Genomic DNA, 14,528 nt, shown 5'->3' on the forward strand with positions numbered 1-14,528 from the left:
GCGAACACTCTCACACATTTTGCCGAAAGCCGATATATATATATATATATATATATATATTATATATATATATATATAAGGATTCTTTCCAATCATACCAGGATATGTACTCTCCCACTGCTTACATTTATCATAATGACAATTGGAGCATAGGTGGCCTCTAGGATGAGAGTCACACACCTCTTCAAGACAGGAATTACAACCTTTAATTTGTATAGCATATCCTCTATGTAATTTACACGGGTTGCAGAATCTACACTTTTCATCATACTCCTCAATCATTGTGCAATTCTCACATGATGACCAGCGGCCCTGTGTGTAAATACATAATTGATATGTATGAAACATCTTGTTATGTTTTTACGCTCTCACTACCACAATGAAACTGATCTAGCAGCAAAAAAAAATTGTCTGAGAGAGAGAGGAGTAAATCATCCTTAAGCACCCTTTTTCTTATGAAAAAAAAGTCCTAAATTTCTAAACTAATGTTTAAAAGTATATCCACAATATCATTTTGTCGTGTCGTGATCAATATATAATTAAATTGTGTAAATGCATTTGGACCACGATGTAGAAGCTTCATAAAATAGTCTAATGATGGAGAATCAGTTTTCATTATATCGACAAGCATTCCCCGAGAAAATATCTTCCTTTGAATAGACAACTCTAGAAAATCCTCGTCTAGAATCAAACGCTTTTCCATAAGAACTAGATTCCTCATGATTCGATCTTTCTCGAATCTATCCATTTCTTAGAGTCCTAACTCTCTCAAAACCAACTTCAGACTAAACAGAATTTCTTTTTTCTACTTTAAAAAATATACGATAGTCTACTATAGAAAGAAAAATACCATTTATTTAGAAAAAGTTTTATTGAACATAATTACAATAATAATAATATTCCCTGATGTATTTTTTTCTAATCAATATATTTCGATAGGACATCTAATGCTGACCGAAGTTTATTTATATGGAGAATATTTACTTTTCCAGCAAAACACAGCTGTTCCTCCTGCTTAAATTTGCTCAATGATATCACATATCTCGCATACATAGCGTCCCAATCAAGACATAGTCTACAGCCAGCAGTTATTTCCCCAGCTCAATTCTGTACTCGTATATCGTTGCTGCTGCTGCTGTCAGTTCCATCATTAATCTCCAATAATGTATATGCACCACTAATTTTTTTTCTCCACTAATATACTTTCAAATAAAAAAACTATTCTCTTTGAATTAAAGTCTCTTACTAATATTAATTGTAAAGAAAACTATTCCTTTTATTCAAATCCCAATCACCAATCAAGTTGTACCCGTTCCTATTGGCAAAGAGTGTAATGACCGAGTGTAATGACCTGTTTACCTAACAGAAAAACCGGAAGGACCGTAAAGTCCCAGAAGTAGTACCTTGGTATATACTGTTTATATATTCATGCCTACAAATATTATGCTACTACGGGGAGGCAACCCATAATAGATAAATTAGCTAGGAAGAGGTTTTTCAGACCAAAGACGCCCATCAAAACATATCAAGCCCAGAAAAATTGTCCATTAGTCAAAATCCCGTGCGAATGCTGTGTCGTTTACTAGGTTGTAATTTCCTCGAGGGGCGCCACTCCTCAAGTGGGAATAGAGTTGACCGCAAGGCCCCCAGTCTTGCAGGTACCCCGAAAAGGTCGAGGCAGCCTTGTGCAGAGGCCGTTGTCCATAGATCTTGATCTTACGCCCTGCCACAGTTGTCCTCCTATAGAGAATCCTCCCGCGATGGTGTTCTGCATCACCGTGCAATTTAACCCATTACTGGGAGAAGGTTTGCAACTCATGGGACTTGAGGACAAACCAGTGGGCCCCTTTGAGTGTACATTTAAAGGTCCTTCTTCCTCCTCCGCCTGTATTTATGACCCCGGGCAAGGGTGCCCCACTTTCTATTATGGACCCCCAGGGACAAGGCCCCCCCCCTTGGTCCGTGCCTCCTATGAGGTACCCTACGTATCTGTCGAGCGTCCCCCTATTGCCACCTGGGAACACGCTGAATGGCCTGGGGGGGCCAGGAACATAAAAATGAAAATGATTAATACATAACATAAAATAAAATTAAATTTAATAACATAAAATTAAAATGATTAATAATAATTAAATAATTTAAATGATTTAAAAAATATTAAAAAGCAAATTGTTAATTAATCAATAAACTGAAAAAAATTGTCAATAAATCAAAATTTTGTTAAATTTCGCCTGAAAATTCTGTGGGATACAGGGGCCTAGTTAAGATTCAGCCCCGGGCACCAGAGAGGCCAGAACCGCCACTGATCCACATATAATGTCTCCAAAGGGAGGGGGCCGTCACTAGGGCAATTTGAACCAGGAGGATAAAAGTATGACTCAAATAAAATCCCCCAATGATTCCACTTTGCATATACTTGCTTTGCAACAGCGTAGAAAACACTTTCTGTGGAATTACCTGGGAAATACAAAAATGTCATACGAAGTATAGGCACGAAGCGAGGATTTGCACGTTGTACATGTCACTCCCTCCTCAGTGTAAAATGCTCTCTTCCGTTCCTCAAGGCATGTTCTTTGTTCTGCTTCAAGCGACACCAAACGCCAATATACCAATCACAACGAAATAATACCAACCGAATAGCCTAATATCAACGGGATAATACCTACGTACCAACCAAATAACAATAATACCAAGAACAAAACGATATCACTTCAAGTTGAATTATTTGATGTAACTTACCCAGTGTTTCCATTTTTAACGATCTTTGGGAAACAACTGAATTCCCAATCGATCTCCGAACAAACAAAAAATGCCGAAACAACCAAAAATCTACAGAATACTGAATCCTCGAGAAATGTTACTTTGGGGTCATTTGTGACAGTTTAATACCATTTTTAGTCAACTTTGAAAATAACTGATCGCTGTAATCCCTCTTTTCTTTCCAGAATCGCCTCTGGTTCCGGTAGATGTGTTCTACGAATTTAATTCTACCGGATCCCTCTTCCCGATTCTTTTCAAACATATTTCCTTTTCATCAATCGATTTTAAACCAAAAATTGCCGAGGTTTTACAGATTGTTTGAAAAGAAAATCTTTGAACGTACCGTCATTATGTATCACTGAATATTTACCTATCAAAGGTGGTCTACAATCTACTAGTATGATACATTGGGAGCTTCGGGCGATCAGTAATACTATGGTCAACTCACTGGATTTAAAAATCTGGATGACTAAGGCCGTTTGATTTCCCGTCAGTTTAGGTATTTTCGCAGCGGTAAATTTTACAGGAGCGTTTATCGACACATTAAAAATTTAAAAAGTCGCCATGTAGATTTTAAGAAAAAGCATTTTATATGCCCCCGTTGACATTTTTCTAATCCATAGCGCAAAAAAATAGATCTCATTATACTGTCTAAAACTAAACAACTGCATATGGAGGTCTTCTTAGTTGAAAATTGAATTCACAAAAAAATTCCTGGTCTTTCAAGGCATATATGGTTGTTTAAGTTTTCACTTAACCAATTCAAACAGTCAGATCAGTGGGGTCATTTCAGTTCGTAAAGGAAGAAGCAAAATTCTTTTTTCGACAGGCAAAATTTGTTTTTTGATATCGAAGGCGAGGATATCCCACACAAAGATATTTTCAAAATCTAATGAAGAATCTAGGGGGCATAGTGCCCCTCTCTTCCCTCCCCACAAATGATGACACACCAGGCTATGCATCGGAATAGGACTTTCACTACTTATAGTTTCCCAATATATAGAGACCCAAAATGCCTTCAGTAAACCTTTAATCTAATAAATCTACATTCCTTTAATAGTCCATATTGTAGCTCTGGACATAAAGTATTTATGTCCCATATATTTGCCTGCTTGTTGAGCTCATAAATAATGTCTGACTCATCCACGAGTCTAACCAAAATCTGTCTTGAAGCGTTCTGCCATGAACACCCATTTCAGTCAAAAATGAAGTCAAAACCCATGTCTATTCTGCCGCTCTAACGCTGCAAGAGCTCATTGGATCTCTTGTGCAATCAGTGCTGCCAGGTTGGGACAGTTTTAGACAAATGAGCAAATAAGAATTGACACCGGCTACAAAATCTAAGAAATTTCCAACATTTATTTTATAATGAGATGCACGGGGCCAGAAACTTCTTAGTGATATACCACTAATCCCTAATCTCGTTCTACTTCGTGGACTCTATTGCACCTTCTTTTGAGGGAATGAAGAATGACGCTTCTCGGGAAAATATCCCCAGGAATATCATTCCAAACAGAGATGCAGTGCCAAACGAAGCTGTTCCCCGTTTCGAATACATCGCTGTCCCTTTTTGTCTGTTTGGCGGTAGAACGAGGGAGAAAGTTCCTCAAAAGTAGGTGAGTTCATGCACTTGTACAAACCAGTCATCGATACTACATCAAACCTTTCGCTAAGAGGTTAGAGCGAGACTTGGATAGCCGTGCAACCCACACTCTTTGGACCAATTATTTGGGGAAAAGATTTACACAGTTTTAGCTAGAATAATCCAAGAAAATCTGACAACCGTGCGTGTAGAATGAGAGAGGATTACGGCGGTAGAAGGAGGGAGGAAATTCGTCAAAAGTAGGTGAGTTCATGCACCTGTACAAACCAGTCATCGATACTACATCAAACCTTTCGCTAAGAGGTTGGAGCGAGACCTGGATAGCCGTGCAACCCACACTCTTTGGACCAATTATTTGGGGAAATGATTTACGCAGTTTTAGCTAGAATAATCCAAGAAAAATCTGACAACCGTGCGTGTAGAATGAGGGAGGATTACGGCGGTAGAACGAGGGAGGAAGTTCGTCAAAAGTAAGTGAATTCATGTACTTGTACAAACCAGTCATCGATGCTACATCAAACTTTTCGCTAAGAGGTTGGAGCGAGACCTGGATAGCCGTACAGCCCACACTCTTTGGGCCAATTATTGGGAAATGATTTACGCAGTTTTAGCTAAAGTTAATCCAAGAAAAATCTGACAACCGTGCGTGTAGAATGAGGGAGGATTACGGCGGTAGAACGAGGGAGGAAGTTCGTCAAAAGTAAGTGAATTCATGTACTTGTACAAACCAGTCATCGATGCTACATCAAACTTTTCGCTAAGAGGTTGGAGCGAGACCTGGATAGCCGTACAGCCCACACTCTTTGGGCCAATTATTGGGAAATGATTTACGCATCTGACAACCGTGCGTGTAGAATGAGGGAGGATTACGGCGGTAGAAGGAGGGAGGAAATTCGTCAATAGTAGGTGAGTTCATGTGCTTGTACAAACCAGTCATCGATTCTACATCAAACCTTTCGCTAAGAGGGTGGAGCGAGACCTGGATAGCCGTGCAACCCACACTCTTTGGACCAATTATTTGGGGGAAAGATTTACGCACTTTTAGCTAGAATAATCCAAGAAAAATCTGACAACCGTGCGTGTAGAATGAGGGAGGATTACGGCGGTAGAACGAGGGAGGAAGTTCGTCAAAAGTAAGTGAATTCATGTACTTATACAAACCAGTCATCGATGCTACATCAAACCTTTCGCTAAGAGGTTGGAGCGAGACCTGAATAGCCGTACAACCCACACTCTTTGGGCCAATTATTGGTAAAAAGATTTACGCGGTTTTAGCTAGAATAATCCAAGAAAATTTGGCAATCGTGCATACAATGTTGGCTAAAGCCGTTTTCCATTTTAACATTTTCTCTCAGAAATTTTGGAATAAAACAAACTATGCGAGGTCAGCTGTAAGGCTAAGCTGAGCAACACAGAGGATCGAGTGGACAAGAAATTTTGAAGAAATAATTTCAAAAACTTCTTTTTTCAATTGCAGATTATTCCGTTCCTGATATACGCTTCTATTCCTTTACTTTCTTTTTCTTTCATCTTTCTCTCAATTTTTGGGAGAGGCCCAGCGAAATTAGTATTCTTTACCCCCTCTTTAATATTTCAACTCTCTGTTTGGTGCTCTTCGGATATGAAACCCCGCGGACTGATTTTGAAGGGAATGTTTTCTTTATGATTGATTGATAGACAATGTTGATTGATTTATTTGATTTAGTTTGAATGATTCGACGATTCTAATTTTAATGGCTATTCTGACTTGTTTTCATCAAATACCAATTAAATAATATATAAAAGCTAAACTAAGTAATATCGACTTCTGAAGAACACCATTATCTTTGCTATGAAGTATATCCTTAATTTAAATTTTTTTTTTGTAAATGTACTATTAACTTTAATGATTTTTTGATTGATTAATTTATTAAGTAGTTCAAGTAATTAACTGTAATTACATAATTAATTTGAGTAATTAAGCTCTGAGAGAGTAGTGTAAAGAAGGAGCGTCTGCATCTTTCTTGGCCTCAGTTTTATAGCACTTTTGAAAAAGCTTCTGATTCTAATTAAACGGTCCTGGTGTTTCAGGAGTCGTTCTTACTGAATTAATTCCTCGACTTCTTGGGGCGTGTTTCACCCTTTTTCAAAAATGTGGCAAATTTTCCTACGCTCGTAGATTTATGTGGATAACATTAAACTTAATGAATCTTAATAACTTGGAATCAGCATAAAAAAAACAAGTCTTTTGACGAGTCTATTGTTATCGTAATTCCATTTTATAGAATTTTGGTTACTGTTGGGCCGAGTCACTCCTTACTTAAAGTTTGTTACCACAAACTGTTTGATCCTGTTCAGAGTTCGTTAGTTAATGATGATTTATTGAATTTTCACTCAATAGCGTCAATCCATGGAAATTGGGGGAGGGGGAATTTTCTAAACTTTTTCAAGGAAAATACCTAAAAAGGTATTTTTCAGTGAAAATACCAGAAAATGTACTATTCAAATTGTAGGAGAGGCAAAACGTCTCGGACGGGGTTGCCCCTTCCCCAGATACAGCAACTGCTCACGCGACTAAAATTGTGCTATTTATTCAAGTATTTCAGCTATTTATACAGTCTTTTGAGACGAGGCTACTTTCAGGTAGTGCTGAAACTGAAAGTTCAGGATAATAGCCTACACCCCATACAATCTTTATTGAATGGAGGGTGGGTTGGAAAATGTTTTTTTGCATATTTGTCATAGTGAACTAATAGTTCATTCAAGAGGGAATATCGGAAAATGGGTAGCAACAAGATACAATTTCGTACGTTATAGCAGTATGATACACTCACAGCATTGCCATATAGTTTCCAACCTAAAGGGAAGAATTCTTTTGTAACCTAAAGTAGGTGAGGTCGTATATCTGATAATTAAACACGCCCAAAAATTACGGTTTTTTTAGGAAAAAAAAACACACACGAGAAAACAGGTAGAATAAAAGCGAAAACATGTTTTACAATACATACTACTTTTGTTTTACATAAAACATTGGCTTCATCAGAAGTGCAGTTATCGGCAGCTACTTTTTTTCTGCATAAGTACCTGTGCACTTCCAACAGCTGCCAACTTCTTTTTCTGTTTGGTACGTAACAAAAGTGACCCATCCAACATGGTTTGGGTAAGCTGAATTTCAATCGCGTCCTTCTTCTCAATGCCTATTTTCAGACGACTTCTGGCTTCTTCCAACATCTTGTCAGTAGCTTGCTCCTTATAGCCAGCACCTTCTTTTTTTCCTGTAATGACTTGTCGAGAGCCTCTATAGTTTGCTTGCTTGAAGAAAGCAGAAAAAGCTTCTTTTTCTGCCTTCATTCTTCTTCACTCTTTTTTTCCAGCTCTCTCTGGTTCTTGGGATAAATTTCGTAGCACTTTCGTGCAGATTGCGCCAGCTTTATTATGGCTTCGGGCGTTTTGGGCTCTCCTAGAAAACCTGAGCAGACTGTCCATTGCAAACAGGCCGTCCATTGCTCACTCATTGATGCCCTCATTCATTGAGGATCCTTCCGGACAATGAAAAGCGCCTCTCAACGCTGGCTGAGCCGTGCGAAATGATCAGCGTGTTTTTTTTTATCACCTCCAGCAAATTTGGGTATTTTCGATCCTCAATTACTCTGTTCCATTTTTCATTAATCCTATTCGGCTCTGAAGGAAATTCACTGATTTGCACTAGTTTAAACTCGTCTAAGAGGAGATCCGTTGTCAATGGGATAGTAAGCTTTCAAGCAAAAAACAGTAGCAGGGTGTAGGAAACATAAACTTTTAAAAAATAACAAAGATTCGCCCTTTAGAGTTCGATTCAAAACATACTTGGCAGCTGAACTGAAGTGCTTCTGGACATCTTGTAAGAAATACAGTTTTGACAATTCATCGGCCACTACAAGATAGGCTTACACTTCAACACTTATTACAGTGATAACTAGAGGCAAGTACTTCTTCTTCAAAAGGTTCCACATCCAAGTCAACCCTCAGTTCTCGACCTGCTACAGGTCTCAGAATGCGCCCAGAAAGCGTTAAAACAAGATATTGCAACTCCGTATAAACTTCATGGATCAGTGGTTCTTCACACTAGACCTTCCGAGTGAAATGAGCAAAAAGTTCAGAGCTGTCTATCAGGAACTGGCACTCTGCATTCAAAGTTGACTGCTTGAGCAGTTTTGCAATATCTTTGTAGGCGCAGGATTTCATCAGGCCTGTGTTCTTCTTAGGAATAAAGACAGTAAAATACTCAACTAGGGCTGGTAATTGCTATATCATTCTGGTGGCAGCAGGAGCGATCAACCACCAAAGGGTTGGTAGGTGTTTGATAAAACTCAACTTAGGAACACCCGTTTTCTCTTGGATTTTTCTATAGTCCTTAATCCGGGAAAGCCATCCACGGAAGAAGTGGTAAACTTTTAAGATAAATTCTGATTAAGTTTCACAAAATTGACCAAGACCGTTTCTAAAAGCATTGTGTACAAGGTGAATTCTATACGTCCCAACGTCACGTAGTCCTATACTCCCAGTTAACACCCATTTTTACGACGGAGCAACCGAAATAGCTTTTAGTTGAAGTTTAGTCGATCACTATTCACTGTAAGCAGTTCCAAAATGGAGTTAGAGATAAGACAAGTCTAGGCCCAGAGCAATATGCCATGAAGCATCACATAGGTATTGCAATCTGATACTAAATGTTGTAACATTAATTTGATGAACATAAGGCAACCTATCCGCTGCATCTTGCACAATTCTAAGTGACAGATCAAATCCATATTCATACCATAGAATCCCCTTAAAACAAGTCTTTAAAGAGGATCTACCCAGCCTTACAGCTCCATCCGTGCCAGATATGGCATCCTTGTGCCATATGGGATTTTGATCCGGGCCGTCACGACAATCCAATGGTCCGCTGAGGTCATGGGAATAAAAAAGGGAGACACAACGATGCTCTTGGTTTTTTGGTTTCAGAGGGTTATAAATCTCAAATGAAGGGCTTTCAGACACGGCCATTGCAGTGGTACTTTTTGATCTGAAGCCATTTTTAAAGAATTTCAAACCTTTTTTTTCGAAATCCTCAAAAAATAATTTAGAGACTACAAATTACTGTTGAATTAAAAGTGAATAACAGTTGCGACTCCTAGGTTCTCTTTTAGTTGATTGTTTTTTAGCGTTGATTTTTCAAACGTTTTTCAATTTTCGGCTACTAGGGCCCGAGGGTTGTTCTCCACTAGGTTGCACCTGCTGCTATAATAATGGTATAAGGATTAGGATGTACATTAATGGCTACTTTTGAAGTTATTATCTCATTAAGAGCAAGCTGGGGGGAAAATGACGAAACTTCGGTAACACATATCTAAAACAAAAAAACAAAAACCCCGGCAGCTTAAGTGACATGAGAGGCAAAGGGCGGCAACCCTTTCTATCCATCATTATAACAAATCTTGGATGTTGTAGCCTTAAAATTGCTCCGCAGTCTTCAGGACACTAAAGGTCACTAACATACTAAAAAGACTCCTTGGCCGAAGTATTGCAAAAAAAGACTTGAGGGCTGTTTTATGGACGTTTAGGGAACTTCTCCAGTTGTAGGGACTTATTTATATACATATATATATATATATATATATATATATATATATATATATATATATATATATATAATTTATGCTTCCTTATGCTTGTGAAGTGTGTGTTACAACTAAAGATATTCAACAACAAACTCTAAAAGACATATATAAAGTGAAATTCCCCGATTACATAAATTTAGGGTTCTCCTCCCTGGCACTTTCCTATGCAGCTAGATCTAATCTGAAAGATACACTCGAGGTTTCCGGAGGAATTTTCTTATATAATTTTTTTTTTAAAACTTCAAGTTGAAAAACGCAACAAAATCCTTAAAGTGTTTTTTTTTTTAATCCTATGCATCTAAAATTAGCATTAGTCAAATTCACCTTTAAACAGTTCATACATGTATTACCAGGATAAAAGCGCGTTTTGCATTTTGTGTCAATTACGACAATAGACTGATCCCCTAGAGAAAATTTTCAGCTTCACGAATAATGTTGATATTTTTCATAGTTTGCTCACGTTCCAGTCTGTTTACTACTGTGAGTAAAATAAAAATGCTATTAAATAATACACCTGTAATAATAACCACACGCCTTTTCGGCAGGGCTTCCAATTCTAGGGAGATTACCCTATTTTAGGGAGAAATCACTTCTTTTAGGGAGACTTGTTTTGAACCTAGGGACAGAAGGAAATCTGGGGTAAAGTAAGGATTTTTAGGGAAATCTGGGGTAAAGTATGGATTTTAAGGAAAAATTTTATTTTTTCAAAAAAAAGGCTGAAAGGTTCTCAAAGATTGCGTATGCTCGGTTTTTAAAAAAAGCTTATGTAGCAACACTGGCAAACGGTGCTGTAATTGCCGAAATTTCAAAAATCTGAACCCTGGTATATTATTTAGGTAGCCTAGTATTTATTTTATTTTTTATGCAATGGCTTTGATTGGTGTCAACTACCGACATAAGGGAGTATTGGTTAGGCTATACAGCAATTGTGGGCAAGGTTTATATTAATGGATTATTCAGGTAGCTAAGAAATAAACTTACCTCTATAGTCAGAATTGCATCCTGAATCATAATTTAACATGCATTTGCGTCGGAAATGAACTTTACCCCCTGAGCTTTACCATCACTAAAATGAATTTAGTGATGGATTGGCTGAGGGTCATACTAACTGCATCAAACAAGTCATTGAAAAAAAAACTCGATTCCCTAGCAAAATATTGATAGATTGTTGGATTTTGTACAAATACTACTAACGTCAGGTTTGGAGCCAATAGATATGCTTCAACGATAATGAAAGCCATGGTGTCCCATATATTGAATGTGAAATGCTCATGCCATCTTATTCACTTTTGTTCATCCTATGCATGCTTGTCACTTCCCAAGACAATAGAAGACTTGGCGCGAGATATCTATGCCCACTTTTCCAGAAGCGCTTCCATACGAGATAAGTATGCTGAATTTCAGGAGTTCTTTCAATCCAAAGCAGTCTCATTTCTTGCACCAGGATAAACCCGTTGGTTATTCCTTCAGGCTTGCATAAAGAGGCTTATTGAGCATCGGGTTGCTATTACTCAGTATTTCATAGAAACCACGTTTGACAACCCAACTGCAACCAATGAACTTATCTTGTCAACATTACAAATCAAGTTGACAAAGTCATACCTTGAATTCATGGACTACTCTCTTGGCCTCTCCAACGAATTCAAAAAGGTTTTTTAATCTGAGCTTCCAGTTCTTCACTCCCTAAAGGCAAGTGTCAGCAAACTTGTGAATGATGTTGCGTCTAACTTCTTGAAACTGGGCTATATTCACAGTATTGCTTTGTTTACCGAACTGGATCCTTACCTTTCAAGTGAGTACCTGCCTTTAAACCAGACATATATGGGAATAACTGCAACCAATTCAATGCAAGGACTCGTAGATGCTCAAGGGCCAAGTGATAATATTCACTTGAATCAGTATTGATTCACAGTTCAAAGAGATAACACCTAGTTAGCTATGAGGATTATAAATTGAAATCTAGTTTCTTTGAACTTGACCCAGTTTTCATCAGCATTCATTCCGCTAACATCTAAATACACAGGCAGTGAAATAATTTGAAAAACCAGTTCCCATTGTCAAGAATTGTCATGTTAGCCTAAGTGAAAATCTTACTATATAAGACTTGCTATGTTAAGTGGAAATTTTGTGAGAATAATTATAGTCACTGGAATAGTTCCTCAGATTAATTTGTGAGGCGCGGCTCTTACAGAACAATAAGCAACCTTTCTAATTATTATAGCCATATTTCCGGATAAATTATGACTTCTGTTAATTTATCTGAAACTCTACAAGAAATTAATCGAAAATTGAACGGAATAGAAATAGTTTTGTCGCGGGTTCAGAAACCTAGAAACGAACTAGCTGCTATTTCGTAGCGATTCTACAATAGAGAAGTTCCTGGAGGATACGTCACAATTGAAGTATGATTACCTAAGTTTGAACGCTGAAATGTCGGCTGCTAATGTAAAACTGCAAAGGCTAGAAAATGAATTTAAAAAGTGTAATTTAGTCCTGTATAATTTCAATCCTACAAACAAAGGTGCTTCGTTACGAGAAGATGTAATAAAAGCACTCAACTTACATGTGCCAAATTTATGGCTGAAAATGTTGGACAATAGAGACATTTTTCGGCTAAACGCTAAATAACGACCGATGTTGGTTAACTTTAGAAATTGTTGCATTCATGATAGTATATTGCGTTCAAGTGCGCACCTGAAAACGGTGAGTCTTCGTGTTAGTCCCGATTACACAGAGCGAGAACTGTCTATCCGTAACCGCCTAAAGCCTTTTCTTGAACGGGCTAGAGAAGAAAATCGAGAAGTAAGACTTAGAGGGATGAAGTCATATATTGGTCAACAATATTCTATGTCTAGCTTTAATAAGCAGTCTGTAGTCGATGTTACGAATGCCCCTAATATAGAGTCATCAGCAAGTACCATGACCCATTTTAAGGAAAATGTTGGGCAAAAGTTTCACCGTAAGCCTGGGTCTTTATCAGTGCCACAAAAAAGTTTAGTAAAGAGTTTGGTTTCTGAGAATAAATGGTTTAACCTGGAAGAGCCTTGCAATTCAAGATCACGTTCAGGATTTTCATCCTCAATTCAATCTTTCTTTAGTGTAGTGGAGGAGCATAGTAGTGATAAGGAAATAAATGGGGTGAACAGTGAAACTCCGGTTATTAAAAAAGGCTCCGCATCAGCTTTTGATAGGCCTGTGGGGGCTCCCAAAGTAACAGCCAACAAAGTATTAGCCCAAATGACCACCTAAGACAGAAGAGCAAGCCGGTTAGACCTGACGACCCTAATAACATGGAGCCTAGGCGGCTATTTAACCCGTCCCAATCCATTCGCTCAGATAGTGGATAGGATAAGCAGGGCCATGGTGCAAATTACGAGTGTCATTTAGCGCATTGGAATGTTCAGGGTTTTTCGTATTTCGAACTAGAATATCTTCTTTATTGTCGTGATTTTTCAGTTTCATTAGTAGAAACGTGGCTGGAAAAACAGGAGAGAATAGAAGGTTTTTCTTATTTTGGATCACAAAGAAAGCAATCACAGAATGGAAAAACTTAAGAAGGACTTGCATTATTGATAACGAATATATGGCAAAACGTATCTTGGTTGAAAAGTGCTTCATGCAATCTAGTGTGGGTGCGACTATCTTTAGGTGGTAACTCGGTTATCTTTTGTTCAGTGTATTTACCACCGGAAACTAGCAATTTTAGGGATGAAGATACCTGTGAGATATCAGAAAATGATATGAATTGTATTTCAGAACAGTTTCCATCCGATTACTTAATTTTTCTAGGGAATTTTAACGGATGTACAAGGGAGGACAAAGGAGGCCGTAAGGAGGACGTGGATCTTGAACTAGAAAAATTAATGGATCTTATATGATTGAGCCGTCGGTTATGAGGAGGACGAGTAAGGACGGTCATAGGAGAAAGAATAATTGGGGTAAAAAATTATTTGATTTTTGTGGTAAGCAGAATTTGGTTATTTTGAATGGGAGGACAGGGAAGGATAAAGGAGTGGGGTATTTTACATGTTTTTCGGGTAAATCTCCAAGGGTTAGAGATTATGGGGTTGTTAGTCTAGAGATTCTTTCTTGTTGTGTAGATTTTGAGGTGATGGCGCTGGCTGGGTCGGATCACGTGCCTATTAGGGTTGAATTAGGAGGGGGAGGATGGGCTGAGAGCCGGAAAAATAAGTTTGGGGCTAAGGGAAAGATGGGTGATGAGCTTGAATGGAGGGAAGATTTAAGGTTTGATAATGATAGTGAGGAGAAGTTGAAAAGGCACTAGTTGAAGTGAGAGGGAGGGATTTGTTTCTTCAGAAGAGTAAGTATTTGACAAAGAATGGGGATAGAGCACGTTCTATTGATTTTTTTGTCGTGGGTTTTCTACGCAATATGAACCAAAGTGGCAAAAAGGAGAGAAAATCGCAGGACTATTGGTTTGATGAGTTTTTTTTATAAGAAATGTGAGAAATAGAAGATGAAGGTTTTAGAAGCTTTTACGTTGCTTAAGGCTAGCAGTATAGTTGATCTGGAAAAAAATTTGT

The 14,528-nt window shown here is 38.1% G+C and overlaps 1 protein-coding gene across 1 annotated transcript in view; it reads right to left on the reverse strand.

The window, feature by feature from the left end:
* Dus2 (Dihydrouridine synthase 2) overlaps nt 1-14,528 on the reverse strand; it is a 100,636-nt gene that overhangs the window by 52,455 nt on the left and 33,653 nt on the right. The gene's annotated exons all lie outside the window — the stretch shown is intronic.

This window comes from Artemia sp. Qi Xiang Cuo, chromosome 10, assembly GCF_049724085.1.
Source record: "Artemia sp. Qi Xiang Cuo chromosome 10, ASM4972408v1, whole genome shotgun sequence".
Lineage (NCBI taxonomy): Eukaryota > Metazoa > Arthropoda > Branchiopoda > Anostraca > Artemiidae > Artemia > Artemia sp. Qi Xiang Cuo.